We start from the raw sequence: 20,219 nt of genomic DNA, 5'->3' as shown, positions 1-20,219 counted from the left end.
AAGCAGAAGCCCACCACCTCATGCCTTGTGGCACTTAGGGACATGGTTTAGTGGTGGACTTGGCAGTGTTAGGTTTACAGTTGGACTCGATGATCTTAAAGGTCTTTTCCAACCTAAATTATTCTGAGTCTATTATTACTGATTTCACTGTTAACTGCTTACAATTGTCTCTAAATGTATGTAAAGTTATATATTCATTTACTAGTGAGGCAGTATTTCCTAGAATACCCCTATCCATGACATTCCTGTGCTGAGGGTTGCATAGAAGTAGAGAACAACCGAGAAGCTCGTGCGCTGGAAGGACTTGCCTTCTCTGCAGGAGACTAAAGGTGGCATACAGACGAGAACTCCAAGAAAGCCATGGGACTGTTCAGAGCCACATTCAACCTTAAACTAAAGTAATTTAAAGAGTAAATTAGAGTGTTCTGATGCCTTCTGAAAATCAGCTCTACTACATACTTTTAAATGGTCCATGGGGACAGGATGGATGGGGACTACATGTCAGACAGGCTGGTTCCCTGGCAGGACAAAAGAAGAGGGAGAGCTGACAGGAGTGGCTTTCCTCAGGTGCTAGCCACCACTTCAACGGTGACACTAGTCATAGGAGCCTTTAGGATTGTGCTGACCTGATCTGGAGGGCAAGGGAGATCCTGGCATTGCCAGGGTGATGTGGGCATATTGTCTTTTCTGGTAAGCTGTTGCTGTGGCCTCAGCATTAAAACAGGGCTGAGTTTAACTCTGCTATCTCAGTTCAATTATTTATGAATTTCAGCTCACTGTCCTTGGAGGTACCATTGAGAGAACCTTTTCTGCTGCTCTCTGTACTTTCTTATCTCTAGTTTATGGACTGAACTGCAGAAAGCAAAGCAGGGTAACTATGTAGTGTGCAGAGGTGTCAGCCTGAAATCAAATAATACTGCAGTGAAAATAAGGTTTTGCTCAGCGTCTGTCTATACTGCAGACTATAGGATAGGACAGAGATGCTTAAACCTATTTTCAGTATTTCTGCATAACACTGGAGGTTATACTATGGACATATTTACTTGAAATCATAATGTAAAGTCTGAGCATGATTTTATTAGCAAAAATGCACCATTGTATTTCTATTCAGCAATTCTGGTCTTACAGCCCTGTTCTGACTGCCTTGCTGGCTAACCTATAGACTAAAAGCTTTCTGAATTTTCTTTATTTCTGTAGATCCAACACCTGTGCTTTTTAGTTTATAGGAATGTTTTTTTATATTTATTAGGTCAGTGGAGGAAAGCTGCCATCAGAACCTGAAACGAAGCTCCAAAGTTTTTGCAGATGTGTAACATCAACCAAAGGTCAGTAAATCTCATAAACAAAAGCTGTATAATATAGAGCAAAGGTCAATAGTTCATTAAATCTCATCATTGGAACCTATAAAAGCTGAATGAAAAAGTCACCTGAAAGTTCACAGCTCACTTATCGATACTTAGATAGGGAGCTCAGTGCAAAGCCTTGGCCTTGAATATACAGGTAAATGTGCTAGGTAATACTTATCATACTTATCAATATGATTGAATTTATTTTAAAATTTGCCAAAACATAGAGAAAAATGAGACTGTGATGATACAGACACCTGAGTACATCCTTAATGTTATGGACTGACCTGCTATAAATGGACCAACATGTGTAGGGTTTTGTCCAAGTGTCTAGAGAATTTGTGACCCATTAACCATTCTGTCCTTATGCTAATCCCTCTTTCCTAGGTTACAGGGCTGCATCCTTTACTCAGAGATATCTCATGGTCCTTCCAGCTTGGCAATCACAATAATACTTAAATACCTGAAGCATGTATAAATGTTGAACTTTAAACAAAAGCTTCTTTGTTATTTTCTTTAGGTAATTCCCTAGGTAAATTACTTAGTACAAGTGTTGGCTTGTTGTTCCAACATTGTATAAATAAATTACAGCAAAATGACTGTTTTCTTCGTTCAATCTTCTTGAGTGAAGGAGAAATATGTATTAAATTTATGAACGTGAAACTCTCCTGAAATGAAATAGGTATTTTTTAATTTTCTAGAATTTATATTAGACTTCAACATTATTGTAATTGAAATATTTCATATCTTTCCTTTTTATACAGGGATTACAAGGAAAACCCTTCTGGGGCTAATTTAACACAAACAAGTCCCAATAACTAGCACTGAGAACTCTTTAACCTACTGGATAAAGTGTCTGTATGATATTGAAATGCAAGTGACAAGGTTATATCCCAAGGATTACATTTTTATGGGAAGTTTTTCATACCTGTTATTCCCTCAGTGTCTGAGACATTATTATATTCCAGTACAATTCTTTTATTACCCTCAAATTTTATTTATTTATTTATTAAAATATTTAAGAAAACATAATGTACAGCATAATTAAATCTAAATCTTTATGTGCAGAGGTCTCGATATGTGTTATTAGGGAATTAACCTGGTTTGAAGTCTGTACTTGTAGGACCAAAATACCCTTTCACTTTCCCTCTTGCAAATCAAATGAACTAATATTCATTTCACCCTTCAAAAGCTCAGGAATTCATGCTGTCTGTGTACTAGTGGAAAGCAGAGAGGTTGGGGAAGTAATTGCCTTAACAGTCAAATCATCCTGGTTTAAAAACCAACCAGCAAACCAACCCATGAAGAACTGTTTCTTTTTCTTTGATTTGGCAGGTTTTTAATGCCACTGATGCAGTTCATGGTAGGTGCCCATCACAGTCACATCTGCAGACCTGATGGGATGATGAACTGCAGCATAGAGGTGGGGAACTTGTTAAAATAGCCTTGCTGCCTGAGAAAATGGGGCACCACCAGCACCCTAAGGATCTAAAATACACCCTCTTAGCTATTTCCCAGGTGTGTAGTAGTTAGTAGTTAATTTCTTTTGTTAGTCTAAGCTAACAATAAGCAATAGGACAGAGATTGCCGTTCTTTGCTGAGAACAGCGGCTCTGCAAAACTAAGGTGCTGTGAGGAAGGTACACGTCTGTGCATAGGGAAGCACATACATTTGGAGGATGGTGGCTTGCATCATCCAGGAAAATAACAACTCCACATGCTATCAGCTGTAACGGCAAAAGGTAAATTAGCTTTCCTCACAAAATGCCGAGTTGCATCTTGGACTGTTCAAATGATTACTTTGTTCTGATTTAAAGAGAACACATATTTGAAGATATTTTTTCTCTCTGACTTGTTTTTACTTGTAAAATGCTTTAAGCTCAATAAATATTCAACACATATTTACTCAAGTGGAACTTGTTCCACTGTTCTTATCTACTGCATAAATTTTATAAGTATTTTTAAAAGCTGTCTGAGTAAAAATATAGATATTCAAGAGCAGAACGTTGTTCTCCTGGCTTCAAGGATGGGTAGTTAAGTGGCTTATACAGTTCTCTTGTTTTGTTTGAAGCTTTTAAAAAAGTAGTAGTTCCTGTAGTCATATTTATCTGGGAGGCGTGAAAACAGTGAGTGTATAAAAAATGCTTTTCAACTGAAATTAAGGTGCCAAATGCAACCTAAATTTGAGTTAATCCCTATTGAACTGAATTCTGTCTTAACAGCATTATATGCATCAGAGATGAGACAACTTCTAGTTCTTTGTCTGGTCTAGTCTGAAATACTTAAAGAGAGCTTATATCACCTCTGAAACATAGTGCTCTCATTTTCTTATATTAGACCTTTCTGCCTCAGCTTTTGCACTTATGGTAAAAGCAGCATTCTCCAGTGTTGTCAACTATTGCCCCATCTTTAATTCTCTTCTGGAAAGGATTATAGCCAAAAAGATCTGGAAAGAGATTAAGATTCAGTAATAAAAAAAAAAGAAAGCTCATGTAAAGCAACAAGTATGGCAGATACTGCAACTCCCTAAATACATGCAGGGAATGCTCCCTCCTAAAACCATTCTTGCCTCTTGCAACCTTACTGAAAGTAATTCTGCTCACTTGTGAGCCAGCACTGACGACCCTACGCTGTATAATAGCATCTAATGTCAAGACCTATGAATGATCCTAGATTAATTAAATCCTAGATCCTATTCATTAAATACACTCAAAGAGCAGTGTATTAAGATATAACAAAACTGTGACACTAACATGACAAGTCATGAACCAAAGTTTGAGAGACTGATGGACAAAGAGAAGAAGCTAACATGAACAAGCTAGCAGACTGATATCACATATAAGGAGGAAATATAAGACAATGTGTGATTGAAGCAGTACAATATAGGTATGGAAAACTGAAATGCTTTACTAGCAGTTCAGTGATAGTCGGGGTGTTGTACTACCTGGGCAAGGCAACAGCAATTCTGTGCTACGGTAAGGGCTCTGGAGGGGAGAAGAGCCCACTCCAACCTAGTGCTTACATACTCTTTCTGACTGTAAAGCAGGAAAACTTTACAAACTTGATGGGGTAATGGGAAGGTTTATATTATTAAGAGCAATAGGCCAACAAGTGTCCATTGTCAATCTTGGTCAATCTAAAGTACCTCAGGCAGCCAGGTGGTATAATTATATCAGATTGGCCAATTATGCTGGAAATACCCACATCAGACCAAAGATGATCCAGAAGTTCCTTGGACTAATTCTGTCATTAGCTGCAGAAAAACCTAGATCATTATCTTACTATAATATACCATTTAAGCCTTAACTCATAATGGATAGTTTTACTTCATGGACACACTCTTGAAACAAACATTTTACTTAGAAAACACAGTCTAAATGTCATAGAGCCTTGTGAATAAAATAATTGTTAGTAAAATTATTGAATACTATCCTCAGAATCAGTAAGATAATCCCACCACTTTCCCACTATTACAGGTGCTTACTGTTATAAAGGCTGTTGCCATGTGTGTTCCTGAAGTGCAAAGCATGGTGCAGTGCTTACTGCCACCAGCTGCGGGCCAGTGCAAATGATGCTCCTTGTGCAACAGCCAAGGATCAGCAATAGTGTCTGGAGTTGGTGAGGGCCAGGAGCTCTTAAGCTGGAAGCAGAAAAGGACATATGTCCAAGGCCTGGTTTGTATTCTGTGATTGGATTTCTATACAACCCAGGAAGCATCTCACTGTGAGGCATGTACAATACCCAAGTCTGCTGTGAAGCGCTTGAAAACAAAGTGATTTCAATCTCCAGATAGAAAGAAGAAGGTGTGCAGAGCCACCAGGCTGTATTCTTGCACTGACTCCTGGAAAGGGATCCTCTGCACATGAAGGGTCTTGTGTGGGGACCCAAAAGAGAAGAGAATGAGGCTTCCCAATCTTTCAGAAACCTGAAGGGGTGAGGATATCCCCAGCTGCAGAAGCTGAACCCATGTCTCTCATGCAGTTGCTTTTTTTCTGCAGGTGTTTTGGTCCTCCTTTCTCACTCCTTGAGGGCTGGAACTGACATGGGCTAATGCCCCCGGTGCACCATAACTGCAAAGCAGTTGCAAAGATGTGCACCAGCATGCACAGTATTAAATAAAACTACCAACTTCTGCAGTTTCCCTGTAGAGTAACTGTTCCCTAAGGAATCAATAATTTGGCTCTGTCAATCGTTGTGTATATATTTTAGCAGCTAGGCTGATCTGGGGCTGTAGCCTTTTAAAGCACAACTTTTGCTGCTCTTTTAAAACATCAGCATTCCTAAAACTGTCAGATGAGAATGTCCTCATGGTCAAGAATTTGGGAGGAACGAAATGTCTCCAGGTTTGCTGGCTGCCCACAGCTGTAACAGGTGGCCTGTGCACGAGGAGCCGATGCCTGGCTGCCTGGCTCTCCTGGGCAGAGCTGCTGTGGGAGCTGAGAGCTGGACTTGGAGAAAGTCCTGGAGCGGTGGGGAGGTTCAGGCAGGCACTCCGGCACTGCCTGCTCGTTGTCGAAGACTCCGCATTTCTTCCACGAGCGACAGTAAGGACCAATTAATTTGGAAACCCGCAGGAAGGCGGTACCTCGGTCGTAACTGTTGTGCGTCTGCAGCGATGACGCCCTGGTGATGTGGACGCCGGCTGTGCCGAGAGCAGCCGGGCTGTCGGCAGCAGTGCTGGCAGGCATGAGAGCTCCGGGTGGCACGAGGGCTGGTGGAGGAGCCCCGGCCGGGCAGCCGGGGACAGGGATGCTCCAGCCCAGCTTGGTGCAGAAGGGGACACGGGCTGCGCCGCCGGGATCCGGGGGCAGGCACGTGCTGCGGGAGGTCCTCCGGCAGCAGTTGCTTGAGAACTGGCAAACTCCGTCTTGCTTCGCCCCTGCCAAGACCGCCGTACGAAGTCCTTGCATTTCTCAGCCTCCCCCTGTGGCACCTCCCGCTGCCTGCACTGACCCTGCGGTTTTGAGCCAGTGTGAGCAGCAAGTCCTGCCTATCGGCTGGAGAAGCTGGCTTTCACAGCTCATCCTTTATCTTTGCTGTAGAATCGCTCTGGGCTCTTCCTCAGAAATGGCCGAGTTTCTGTGATTCCTTTGTCTGGTGTATGCAATTAATTAAAATCTCTGGGTGAAAAGCTCTCTTGAATGAGACGTCCTATATAAATATGTTATTATCATTGCCAAAAATGATTTTGAAACCCTGCTTCTCTCTATCTTGTTTTTCCTGGTTTGGTTCCTTTAGAAAAAGGCATAATAATAATAATGAATAATGTGACGATACCATCTTTTTCTGTTGCTTTAGTTTTCTAGATGTGTCAGTGTTATCTTTCTCAGCAGTCATCATTGCACTGAGTGGATATAAACTCTTATTAAGAGGCTGCATTACAGCTTAAATTGCGCATAGCAATCACCTTGAATTTGCTTGTCTGTCCTTCAAGCAAATTCTAAGCCAGAAAACCATTAGTAATGCCTTAGTACTCCTGACATACATCACCTTTACAAACAATTCACAAGTTAATAAATTAAATTCGTTCCAAGAAATAGTGTCCTGTATTCTTGGAAATGAAATCAAATCCTGTCAGTTTACCGTTTTCTAATTAAAACTGGACAAACACTCGGTTTATAATTTGGAGACAGCCAGTAAAGAAACAATATGCATTACTCATCTGCTCTTCACTTCTGAGACTAGTGTCAGCTGGAAGCTGCATATAAATATTCTATGTTGTTCAATACACAAATGTCAATAGATGCATAGAGGAGGCGGCTCTTGATAAACAATCATTTATGAAAGACTTCTTAGAGAAGCTGTTACCAGTGGAAGAGAGTGGCCTCCCGTGTATTTGTTTTTGGTATGAGTTTCTACAAGTTGATGTGTACACTAGTCCTAATTAGCATGACTGCACATCAGCTCGAAGCTCTCTTGGTAGCTAATATCAGCAGTGCTACAACTAGCTGTGTAACTGAAGAAACGTGTGGCCGCCACTGTTGTACTACGCTATTGGAATTACAAAGATGTTGCAGTCTCTTAGTAGAAGACACTGCAGGTTAGAAGACCAGGTATTTTGGATCTTAAAGCAGTAGGGCTAAAATCTATACAGAGCTTCAGGTGCAGTAACAATTTCTTGAAATAGACTGAGCGAAAACATTTTTTTAAAATAAAAAAAAGAAGTTACAGATTTTTTTTAAAATCTAGATATAGATCTCTGCAGCACAGAAGGTGCCTGGCAAATGCTAAAACAAAGACCAAAGGGCACTGGAGAGAAACATCCTTGTAATCTTTTTGCTACTCTTCCTCTCACCTTACCTGCAGCCATTAGGCACAGAGGACGTGCCATGGGGCACCCTGCCAGCTTTGCCTACCTGCAGTGCCCAGCAGCAGCCGGCTCTTTGTTTTTCTTCTTTAGTTACATCTCTCAGCTTTTCTTTGAATCTGTAAGTAAGTCCTGTGGTTTATCTTTTATTGCTCACCAGAGGGAGATAACAAGAATAAAAACCTTTGTTCCAACAGTGATAAAAGCACAAGAGGGAGAGATGGCATCCTCCATCTTCCTTCAAATCAAGAAAAGTCGGTCTGAGAATGCCGGGTGCGTGAGTTTGTGGATTAAGGGGGTGTGTTGAACCAATGTAGGGAGCGAACATGATGTCAGGATGGTTTGCTTCATCCTCCTGGCAAGGCAGCATCAAAAGATTTGCAGGAGAAAATTACCGTCTGCCATGATTCATATACCTTTCTATCCAGAACATCTACTTCTCAGTGGAAAAGGTAGCAGTGACGAATTGTTCAAGATCATGGGTAGCCAAAAGATCCTGACCCTGCCAACTGTGTACAGCATCTCCACTGAGCTTTGGGAGCACTTTGCAGGCAGCAGCTCTCCCACGGTCCCAGCATTTCATTTTTGCAGGATGAGGTTACCCTGGGCAAGTTGGTGATGGCAGCCTTAGCAGCACATGCCGGTGTGCTTTTTCCCACCGTGGTGAATTCAAATAATCCCTCAGCACTCTCTGCCCCATGGGGAGACCCATCTCCTGCCTGAGGACTGTTCTAGGCTCATGAGACAATGCAGACCAAGCGTTAAAGGGTGACCACTCCTGTTCTAGACAGCACTCCGAGCACAAAAATCTCAACTTTTGCTAAATACAGCTTTTTCACAACGAGATGTTTAATGTACAGAAATCAAAGTGAGTGTGGAACCCTTGGTGGTCCAGATGATTAGACTGAAGTTCCTTCTCAAGAAAAGTATTTTTCCCTCTACTCAAAAAACAAAGTGACTACATTATCCGATGTCATAGGCTATTTACACTTTAATTTTTCTACTTGCAGACATTCTTATAAAGGTCTGCCCTGACCACTGCTTTGGAGCTGGGGTGGCTGAGAGCAGCCTATATGGTGATTAGAGCACAGAAAGGAGGCAGGGTTCGCATCCTCTTCATCAAGGAGGCATCTGACATGCAGTCTCCCCCATCTTAGCTTGGGACGCTTATTACCTGAGCATTGTTACCACCAGCACTAACAATCTGGTGAACCCAGGCTGTCATTTCCCATGCTTTTCAATGGTCCTAAAACAAGCCCTCAGACAAAACATTTCCTTTGTTACAGAATAAAATAAATGCAAAACCCTGAAAATACTTATTTTATCTCAGTATCCCTTCTTCTTGGGTTTTTGGTGGGACTTTTTTTCGGTCGAGCCATAAGAGAAGAAAGAATATTGGCACAATGCTGATGTATACTATCAGGCAGCAGATTCAAACCTCAGGGTTTTATTAATGCGAGAGTGGGGGAATGGAGCTCACTGGTAGCCCCCCTCCAGGTAGCAGGGCTCCCCCTCAGTGAGACTCTTTGGCAATACATTCCACTGAATGCCAGGCATATTGGTTAATGTGGATCTTGCTACAAAGGGTGATTTTTGTTCCCTGAAAAAGTCATGCATTTTCCTTACCCAGAGTCTATGCACACTCTTTTCTACATAATTTCAAAATACACTCTTTTCAAAACCATTGTCAAAAGCATAAAGAAACAGATTTATTTTTCCTTAAATATAGCTATCTTATTTTTCTTATGATCTTACTTTGCAGTGCCTTTCTACAGATAATGCTGTACATGGTACAGTATATGTTGGCAGTATTATTGAAAAGCCAAATGCAGAGGAAGAAAAAATATGAGGTTTATCTCATTATCTTTAGGAGCCTCCAGATAAAATTGTAAATGGCTGTTTTCATAAAGCTCTCCAGTTCTCAACTCCCAGTATTAATTAAAGCTTTGTATAAATTCGCACATATTGTCACAAGCACAGAGAAAGTATGGGAAAGTTAAAAATGCAAGCTTTGCTGACATGCATGTGATCTTTTAATTTTGCATGTTTTTGCTATCTTTGTTTCGAACATGAATTTTGAACAAGAATTTTGCAATGGAAGTTAATGCTGTCCTATTAAGAGAGCTGTTTTATATGTGCATGTATATATATATACACATATATAGGTGTGTGTATTACCGTACTAGCCCTAGCAGTACCTGCACCTGGAACAAAATTCACACACAGAGCTGAGCTAATATGAACACACAGAGACATTCAGCCTCCTCCCAAGAGCCTTGCAATACAATTTAAAATCAGTTGCAAGTGTGAGGAATAACAATCATTGGGAGGAATGAAGGGAGAGGACAGGATATCTCAGATAGCACTGTGATACAGAAGCCATTGTAGATTTAGCTTTAAGCCCTTCTTTTAATTTCCTATGCAGCGAGCACCTGCCTGGGTGGGTATTTCTGGTGCCTCTGATATCTGAGAAAAGCAGGAGCCTGCTCTGCTGGGAGCTGCACAGACAGGTTTGTTCAGTGGGACACTTCTCCCCTCTTGAGGCCACTTAGCGTTTCCAAAGTGGCCCGAGAAAAACTTGTCTTCCTGAGAGCCAGGCTGCCTTTTTAACTCAGGGCAGCGCCAGGTGTAATGGTTTCCTCATTATTGGAGGTCTCTCTCTCCCGTCAGTCAGGGCTGCCTCTGAGTCAGGGAGCCGACGCGCTCTGCACTGCAAAACCTTGTGAGAGGCAAGGTGATGTTCTCATTAAAGTAATCGTGAATCCCTCGGGACCATCCCGGCCTTCAAGAAACTCAATTTGTCGTTTGACCTGTTTTCTTCAGAGAGGCATCTGGAGAACACGGTTTGACATACGGTACCCACACTGACACACTGGGCAGAATCGCAGGAACACGTCACTTATGAATCACTCTGTATTAACTCACCTACAGCTCTACAGAGAATACAACTGGTAAAAAATTTCTTGAAATGTTACCTGACGTACTGCATAGCAAGTCAATTAATAATTAGTAATCCACTAATAACGAGCAATTTTTACAGTTTAATAGAGTTCTGTGCTGAACTTAGGTGAAAGGCTGTTCCAGGTGGCTATAGGGACTATAGATTTTATATGTGGATGTATGTGTTTGATTTCTCACTGCCTTGGATTTTGTATAAGCATGTGCATATTGAAAAAATGCTGGAAAGTTCTGTCACATCAGATTGGTAGCAGATACACAGTTTGGACAGTTGCAGATGACCAGCTGGGCGGAGAATCAGACCCTCTTCTGTGAAGACAGTGGTGAAAGACCAGGCTCCAAAGCCTAACTTAAGACAGTAAAAGACAGGAATATGTTTGTAGCAATTCATTAACTAATAGTGCATTTACTCTATATAGCACTTGCTACAGTGGCTTCTGAATGTGTCATTTTAGCAGTCGTCTTTATTACCAAGTCTGAACAGATCATGCAAAAAAATGAATTGTGACTTGGCAGTCACAACATTAGTCTGCTGCACATTTAAACAGACTGTTGAAGGACAATTTTTTAACAGCTAAAATCCAAGCACCTGGCAAACAGAATGTTTTGCAAGGAGATTGGTTTATTTCGCTTGACAGTTTTATTAAACTTTAATCACCTTCTCAATGCGTTCATTGTCTAGTACCCGCTGTTCCTGTGGCCTAAATCAGGGGCTTCTAAAAAGATGAATACTTATTTTTCTGATTCTCAAGCACAGTGCAGTTCTGCTGTCTTTCATTATTAACTGTAAACCAGAGACAGAAATTGGTGAGATAAAATGAGGCAATAAAACAAAATTAAAGTGCTGTCAACACTAGATTTGTCAGGAATTTAATGAGCTTTGCAATAAAGGGTGCTGATTATAGGTAATATTTCACAATGCCATTCATCACTCAACAAAATAATATACTTTTAGGAGACAACTGTTACTGTGTTCTGAAATGATGGAGGTACTTACAGGCGAGATTGATGTGTGCTGTGAGCAGGTGCCATTGCCAGCCAGTATGCTTCAGTTACAGGCTATGTGCATTGCACGAAGTCGAAGTCGTCTCTTACCCAGTGCTTGCTTTACAGAAAGCTTAAATAACAGTAACAGAACACCCAGCTCAGCTCGAACTGTCTCCTGCTAGCCATTCTTGTGGTTTTACGCAGATCCCATGCTGCCCCCATTTCCCTCTGATCTCCACATCTTCTCCATGCTTCAGAAACGCAGGCGATGTGTGCTGCTGGGGCACGTTACGAGTTGGTAGCCGAAGGTGTATGATCAGGCTGCTGCGTTGACTGAACACCCATTAGCAGCCTGGCCTCTGGGGACAGCCTTTATGGCAAGCACTATGCAAATTTCTGGCACAGGGAGCATAGTGAGACACTTAAATTGCCCCGTCATTGTCCCCGATGCCTGGGAAAATTGCCCCCCAGTTGTTTTCCAGGAAAGTGAAAAACCTGAAGAATTTACTGAAGAACTTAAAGGCAGATTTTCCAGCTGGGTCAGATCTTTCATTTACCTTCAATGCTTTTTTCTCAACTATAAATCTAGTTGTTTCCATAGATTACTTTCACTTCCACTTGCGCAGACAAGAAAATGAGGTCAGTCAGATCTGCTAGGTGTCATCCTCGACTTGTTTGCATTGGTGTAACTTAAGGTAGTTGCTAAACCTGTAAAAACAAGAGAGGAATGAGGATCTATCAGCACAATGACTCACACCTGGTGGGCGTGCACAAGTAATACCAGAAGTCTCTTGCCTGATGGGGAATCTGCTTGGAAACTGATCCTTTGTGTCCACAACGAGCCGTGTAGAAATGACAGTCTGAATAACGAAGCAGCTGACTTCAGTGTGGACGCAGGTTCTTAGACATCCAAAAGCTGGAAAGCATTTCAATTCCACATGCACCTTTATGCTACTTGTTCTTTTTGGCTGCCATCATACAAAAAAATATTGGCTGGCTTTCTTGTTAGCAGAGGTTGAGAAGATTACATCAAAGCTAATAAAAAAGGCAGTTTTAGAGCTGAAAGCTATGATATATCAGCCCAAGTCCTGAAAATCCTTATTGACCCTGGCAGTCTGACTCACACAACTGCTTCCTCCTTATAAGAGCCCTCTTCATCTGCAGAAGGACTACCGAAGAGTCCGAGAAAATCTGATCACATATTACCTGGAGCTGGCTCTGTACAGCTGTAAGGTTGAATATATTAGTATTTCTGAAGCTAAGAAAGAAATAATTTATATGCACTAAGATTTTAATTGGTACCCCAATCAACAGTATTCAGTATTCCTCAAATATGTAGCCATTGCTTTATTTTAACCACATTTTGTCACTGATCCACGGGATATCAAGACTTCAGGAGATCAAGAATGTAGGCCTGAGCCTACAGACTATCATGTGAGGCTATGGCAGATGTTCTGGGTAATTTAATATGGACAGGGAAAAAAAAGCAAACCCACAGTTAGCTGTGACCATTATCAATGGATTACACCTTACTGTGCACACAGCACTGGACTCGGCATTGACATCAAGTTACTTAGCACTGAGTGGTCCAGAGCAAGCCAGGGAGCTCTAAATCTGGTGCATTTTCTGGTATCCTAGTAAATGTCAGCCAAGGTCTATATAGGATCATTTTGCTTTTTGATGCATGCCAAATCACTTTTGGATTTAGATTTGTAAAAGTGCTTTTCATTCCTTTCTGGGGTGCTCTGGAAGAGGCTGTGAGGGTTGTGAAAAAGGCTCACTAGCTCTTTACTAAAGTCCTGACCCAATAAATGCTGCAGTGAATAGAAAACCTCATTTTGTCTCCAGTCATGGTTAGACGAAGACACAAATCTCCTGGGATTCATTACAAAATCCCAAACGGTGCAGCCCAGTTCAACACCCGGTAGCCTGCAAGTTGACCACGATCAATAGCTGGGGAGTTTTTGGACCGTCGTTTCCCTTTGGATATTCATAGTGTGCGGACATGATCTTCTCTCTTTGGTCTTCCTCTTGTTTCGCAGAGACGAGATCCAAGCTCGGTGCCCACCGCCGCGCGTACAACGCAGGACACCTTCAGCTGAGCACCCGCGGTACCCATGCTGCTCGGGACCCAGGAGGGAACCCCCCCACCAGCAGCCACGTTCCTTGGTAACTTCCTATTCTCAGACCACAGTTATGCAGGGCGTTGTGTCATTTGTTTCAGCCTGGTTTTATTGACTGGGTAAATAACTCTTTTGATTACAGTAGTTACAGTTTTCCCTGTGGTTATGTATGGCAACTTGCTGCTCACCCATCTTTAACTGCATTGTTAATTAGGAGGTCTACATTTCCCTTCTTGTCAAAAGCAACCAAGCTCCCTGCCACTGGAATTCCTTTTCCTCCCTTCTCCTAGGGTGAGAGAACAGTGATCTTATGTGGTTACGCTTCAAGTCTTATGTACGCTTTTAATAAAATCTGTAATTAATACTTTGAGAGGGTGGTGGGGTTTTTTTCCTGTGGCTGAGCACATCTTGAGCACAATTTTTTAATGGCAGTAAACAAAAATAAAGAATACTTAATTGCACTCCCGGCACGACTTTGACATTTCTTGTAACGATGCAGTAGCCTTGGGTGGCTAAATGTGAATGTCTAAAAGAAGTCAGTATTGTATTTGTAAGAAGCAACCTGACTTCATTAACTAATCAAGTGTTAGAGGGAAAAATCTGCCCAAACACTGCCAAATCTTTGGCCGTGTTAAAATCCAGGGACACTGGACTTCCTGGGAACACAGGGCAAGCCATTAGTGCCCTTTTCCTAGGTTTTAGAAAAAAGCAGCCATAGTCTTTGACCTGTAAAAATGTATAAAGAGCATGAAAAGCTTGAACAGACTCCAGCTGAAGCCAAAGACAAAACTAGACATGTCAATATAAGCAGAAATGAGCTCAAAACATCCACACATGGGAAACTGATAACAGTATTATTTCTAAATACAGAGTATATATTACTTATTGCCATCAGATATCAGAGACTGAGAGTTTAGTTTTAGACTTTGAAAAAAATTAGACATTAATGTGCTTCTAGATACAAAATAATTACAAGAGATTGTGTTCATCTCACATAACTTGTTGAGATAGTCTCCATCTATAGCCAAAGGAGGGAGAAAGGCACCTCCTGAGGTTGACTCAGCTTTTCAGTCTTTAGGCCCCAGTTTAAAATGAGGTGTGACCTTCTCTTGCAACGGAACATAAATTTCAAATTTGTCTTCAAGAGAAGAGAAGTTTTCAAGCAAGACATACTCCATTTTCCATATCTGGACTACAAGAAAATTTTCTCTGATTTATATGCCACTGATCACTATCACGACCAGAAATCTGGAATACAATGAGGATGCAGCACTTTCTGTCTTCACACAATGTGCACATGAAAGGAATTTTATATTTTTCTGAATAATAAAGTGTTGGTCCTTGCCTGAGGTAGGCTGTTCAACTAGATGAACCACAGGTCTGCTGGAAAGACTGTCATATACCTATTCACGTATTCTTATTCTTACCTATTTTCATATTCTTGTGAGAGCTTTACCTTACATTTTAAGCTCTCAAGCTGACTTTCTGAATGAAGGCATATTTATGTAGCCATTGAATGAAAAATATATTTATTGGCTCTGAAGAAACATACTACTCCCTACTACGAAGTGCCCTGTTCAATACTTAGAAATCCTTTACCACTTTGTACTATAACATTTTCATATAGTTTGATTTGAAGGCATCCAACTGATTTCAAGCTTTGAGATTCCCTTGTGTACCAAGAACTACATAGACAGGTTCATTATAATGCCTTAGGACGGAAATAAGAGGATGCGTTTAAAAACTTGATCCTGGGAGAGGATGGTATCGTATGCCATACCAATGCAGCCCTCACCATCTATTGTGGAGATACAAGGAATCGCAAGTCTTATGACATTCAAAGTATGGCTTAGATAAGGTGACAGGGACGTGGATTGAAAACTGGCTGAAATGTCAGGCTGAAGGGACAGTAGTCAGTGGCACAAAGTCCAGATGGAGGGAAGTCACTACCAGTGTACCCCAGGGGTCAATACTGGGGCCAATCCCGTTTAACATCTTCATTAATGACCCGGATGATGGGGAAGAGTGCACCCTTACAAGTTTGCACAATACGAAACTGGGAGGAGTGACTGATACACCGTATGGGTGCGCTGCCCTTTGAGGGACCTCAGCAGGCTGGAGAAATGGGCTGGCAGAAACCTCATGCAGTCCAGTAAGGGGAAATGCCAAATCCTGCCCCTGGGGAGGAACAAGCCCCGGCACCAGCATATGCTGGGGGCTGACCAGTTGGAAAGGAGCTTGGCGGAGAACGACCTTGGGGTCCTGGCAGACAGCAATGCACTCTTGCTGCAAAGGCAGGCAATGGCTCCCGGGGCTGTATTAGGGAGAACATCGCCAGCAGGTTGAGGGAGGTGATCCGTCCTCTCTGCTCAGCACTGGTGAGGCCACACCTGGTCCAGTTCTGGGCGCCTCAGTACAAGATACAGCTTTACTGGAGTGAGTCCAGCACAGGGCGACGAAGATGATGAAGGGACCGAAGCATCTGACTGATGAGGAGATGCTGCGTTGTGGCTTAAGGCTGTGTTGTGGCTTAACCCCAGCCAGCAACTAAGCACCACGCGGCTGCTCACTCACTTCCCCCCACCCAGTGGGATGGGGGCAGAATTGGGAAAAAAAAGGTAAAACTCGTGTGTTGAGATAGAACAGCTTAATAGAACAGAAAGGAAGAAACTAATAATAACAACAATAATAAAATTACAATAATAGTAATAAAAGAATTGGAATATACAAAACAAGTGATGCACAATGCAGTTGCTCACCACTCACCGACCGATGCCCAGTTAGTTCCCGAGCAGCGATCCCCCCAGGCCCACTGCCCCCAGTTTATATACTGGACATGACATCACATGGTATGGAATATCCCTTTGGCCAGTTTGGGTCAGCTGTCCCGGCTGTGTCCCCTCCCAACTCCTTGTGCCCCTCCAGCCTTCTCGCTGGCTGGGCATGAGAAGCTGAAAAATCCTTGACTTAGTCTAAACACTACTTAGTAACAACTGAAAACATCAGTGTGTTATCAACATTCTTCTCATACTGAACCCAAAACATAACACTGTACCAGCTACTAGGAAGAAAATTAACTCTATCCCAGCCAAAACCAGGACAGGCTGAGAGAGCTGGGACTGCTCCGCCTGGAGAAGAGAAGGCCCAGAGGGACCTTATCAATGTGTATAAATACGTGATGGGAGGGAATGGAGAAGAGGGAGCCAGGCTCTTCTCAGTGGTGCCCAGTGACAGGACAAGTGGCAACGGGCACAAACTGAGATCAATGCAAGAGTCGGGTATAAAGCTGTCAGCAGTGCACAACCGTCTGCTGGAAAAGGACCACCAGGAAAATTGTTAGTGGTCTTAAAGGGTATCATGCATTGCTGTCCAAAAATAAGATCTGAAACCCTAAAAAGCTGGTAAAAAGATAAAAATTTTCTACTCTCTTGGTACTAAGCAAGTATAAAAAATAAAAGAAGAAAGTCTGAATACATATGCTAGACATTAAAAGGAAACCTAAATTCCGTATATGAAACAGGGTTCTGTAAGTACTGCCTCTGATAGTATATTCTATTTCGAGAAAGGCATTCATTTCTCACTGTCTTATCAGTACCACAGTGGTAGTCTGTAAGCTAGAGATAAACAGAAATTATTTTTTTCTGGCTAACACATGAATACTTAAAGGCCTGGGCTGTTTTACAGATAAAGACTCTTCTACAATGGCTCTAGTTCCTTCACCTCTCAGATGCCTATCTCTTTTCAGGAGGGTATCAGAGGCAAAGGTTTCCCCGGCTTTAGAGACAACCTGTGGGTGCTTATTAACTACCTGAGAATAGGGGCCAGTTGGCTTCTGGGGTGGAAAGTAGGGAATGATGGAAACAGGGAGACGGCAGCATCTGGAGGACAGAAGAACGTGACACCGACCTCTTGGCTGTCCAGACTAAGAAGGGTGGAAAGAGGTTGCGGTTCTCTTACTGTGTTTTCTGAGGAAAGAGCTGCTTCCAGTGTAGGGAATTAGGTAAATGTAAATACGCAGGTGAAAGCTTATGGGGTCATCTAGTCAGTGATGCTATAGCCCAAATATAGCTCTACTGGAACGAACTTTCAGATAAGAGTTGTTTTGATCTTAGAGGCCAAAAAGTCTGTTAGATCATCTCATTGGGCTTTCTACCTATTAGCATACCATAAAATTTTTCCCCAGTTACTCCAGTATACAGTCTGGTAGCACATGTATTTTTTAGCTAATGGATATCTTAAGTAAAGGCATATGTTGAAAGACATCCTGTTTTCCCCTTTGGGTTTGCTGTAATGGGTGATCAGTCTCATTGTTACAGACATTTGCTTTATGTCTAATTGGAATCTGACTGTTTTCAGGTACCTGTCATTGCATCTTATTATCTCAGTGACTGCTAGAATAAATGGGCTTTTCAGGCTTAGTATCTTCTTCCCATGGGAGTCCTGATGCAATCCTGTCATCTTTCAGTCTTCTGCTTAGTAAAATGTTGAGATACTTAAATCTCTTCCTGTAAGGCTTTTTTTTTTCATTTATTCTGTTCTGCATCCCTTGCTACATTTTCAACATCTTTTTTACATGCAGACATTGGTTTTCTGTATTAAAATCACCATTCATGTTTTCTACATTATAGAGTTCTTATTCTTCACCACATTGAATTTGGAAATTCAAACTCTATGATCTCAAAGCTTCTTGGCTTTCCAAGATGTAGCCAAGATGAATGTTAGCAAGCCAAAGAGCACAGATGACTACATGAACAGATCTTTTTGAATTTCAAACAATGTAAAATAGATGTGCTGAATTTTATACTCCTCTATTTTCCCCTTCTAATTACCCATCTCCACTGCTTACATACAGATGTGCTCTCTATTTAGTAATTGGATTGTCCTATTGTTTAGATTTCTTTATTCACACTGTTAGGATTTCTTTTATTCACACTACACTTTTAATATCTCTCCCTCCCACAAGGTCATTTTTTCCAGCTATGTGTTGCATTTTCATGAGAGGTATACACTTGCAATTACAGGTGCTCTATAAATCATCATCACTGTGAATCATGGACATAAATAAACATGGTTGATGAAAGACCTTTTACTGCTATCAGTTATAACATAAAACAGGTTACACAGACAAGCTGTGACCTGTGAGATCAGATTGGTATCTAGAGTTTTAATCTCTGTTCTTGGCTGTGGTAGAGAAAAATGGCTATCATTTATCACTAGCAAAGCATGCGGTAAGCAATAAGAATGTGTGAGCTCAACTACATTAAACGGTAGCCGCTGTGTATGTACATAAGCATTGCTGTACCATACATCTGCTACAAATGTTTATTAGCAATATGCTGTAATTATGGACACAGATTCATTATAGACGACTTGAAAGAGCAGAATTCAGATAATTGCAATGGGAAAGTGTAATTGCAATGAGCAAGCATCATTAACTAATTTACTCAGATAATCAAGGGCCAACTAAAATTACATTATAGAGAAGCCACACAGTACTCCAATTAAAACTCATAAACCAAAGAAAAAAGGCAGAGGAACTCTCCCAGTAATGGAAGCGTTTGGCTACTTCTGTTTCTTCTTTCAGTACACCTTCCTGGCCATGAGGCTAATAATCCTGGTACAAATTCGTGATGAACACTGCATTGTTGCAAGCAGCCATATATTTGTATTTTTCTTTAGTTTGAAGACAGCGAGTCTGCCATGCTCCAGGTGTGATCAGTACAGTACGGCCTATTTGCTTCACAGGTTATGAAATCCACGCTAATGGCCTGATGTCTGAGGAGCTCATCTCAGTTTTGATGAATCTTATCACTGACTTCTAGGGGAAAGAGGGGAAAGAGTGCCAGGGACATGAAACCACCGGGGAATGGCTCTGTTAAGCCATCCTCTGTCTAAGCACCTGTCTCCCTTCGCCCTTGCATGGTGGCATGAAGTCATGTACTTAATATGTAAGGCATAGAGTTCAGAGGAGAACCTCTCTTCCAGTGTAGATAAAACCATTGCCAGAGTCCAGCAATGCTGAATCTTGCATGCAGAGCGAACTGAAAAACAACCGTTGCCTGTCCCAATTCATTCTGATAAATAGTTGTCGTTCTGATCATTCCCTCCAAAACCAAAACATGCATGGCTTTTTTTCAGCGATTGTTCCTGCTTTCAACAGAGATTTTCAATTCAATTTGAAATAAACGCTTGTAACATAAAAAAGTTAAATTACTGAAAGATAAGATCTGAAAGTTTTGGTGTTTTATTTCTTTCTATTATTAGTCTAAAAGGAAATTCCATATCAAACTGCTATTCTATTAAGAAAACTATTAAAATGGCTTCACAAAATTACAGTGACCAGTTCTGCTCACATCCTTTAGTTTAGCTGTAACAAAGTTTTACGGTATGAACTTTAGCATGTGGAATGTCCCAGAGAAGTCACCACCCTGTCAAGATCCAGCATACAGCATTTACACCGGCACTGCAGAACTCTGCTGAGCTGAGGCCTTCATGAATA

General features: G+C 41.6%; 1 protein-coding gene across 2 annotated transcripts in view; it reads left to right on the top strand.

Moving 5' to 3' along the window:
• CCNA1 (cyclin A1) overlaps window positions 1-20,219 on the top strand; it is a 43,165-nt gene that overhangs the window by 6,825 nt on the left and 16,121 nt on the right. For both annotated transcript variants that reach the window (XM_030043209.2, XM_030043208.2), the window contains exon 2: window positions 13,640-13,766. The gene's annotated coding sequence lies outside the window, so the exon portion shown is untranslated. The remainder of the gene's footprint in view (window positions 1-13,639; window positions 13,767-20,219) is intronic.

This window comes from Aquila chrysaetos, chromosome 19 (assembly GCF_900496995.4).
Source record: "Aquila chrysaetos chrysaetos chromosome 19, bAquChr1.4, whole genome shotgun sequence".
Classification (NCBI taxonomy): domain Eukaryota; kingdom Metazoa; phylum Chordata; class Aves; order Accipitriformes; family Accipitridae; genus Aquila; species Aquila chrysaetos.
This window is presented reverse-complemented; position numbering and strand designations above follow the sequence as displayed.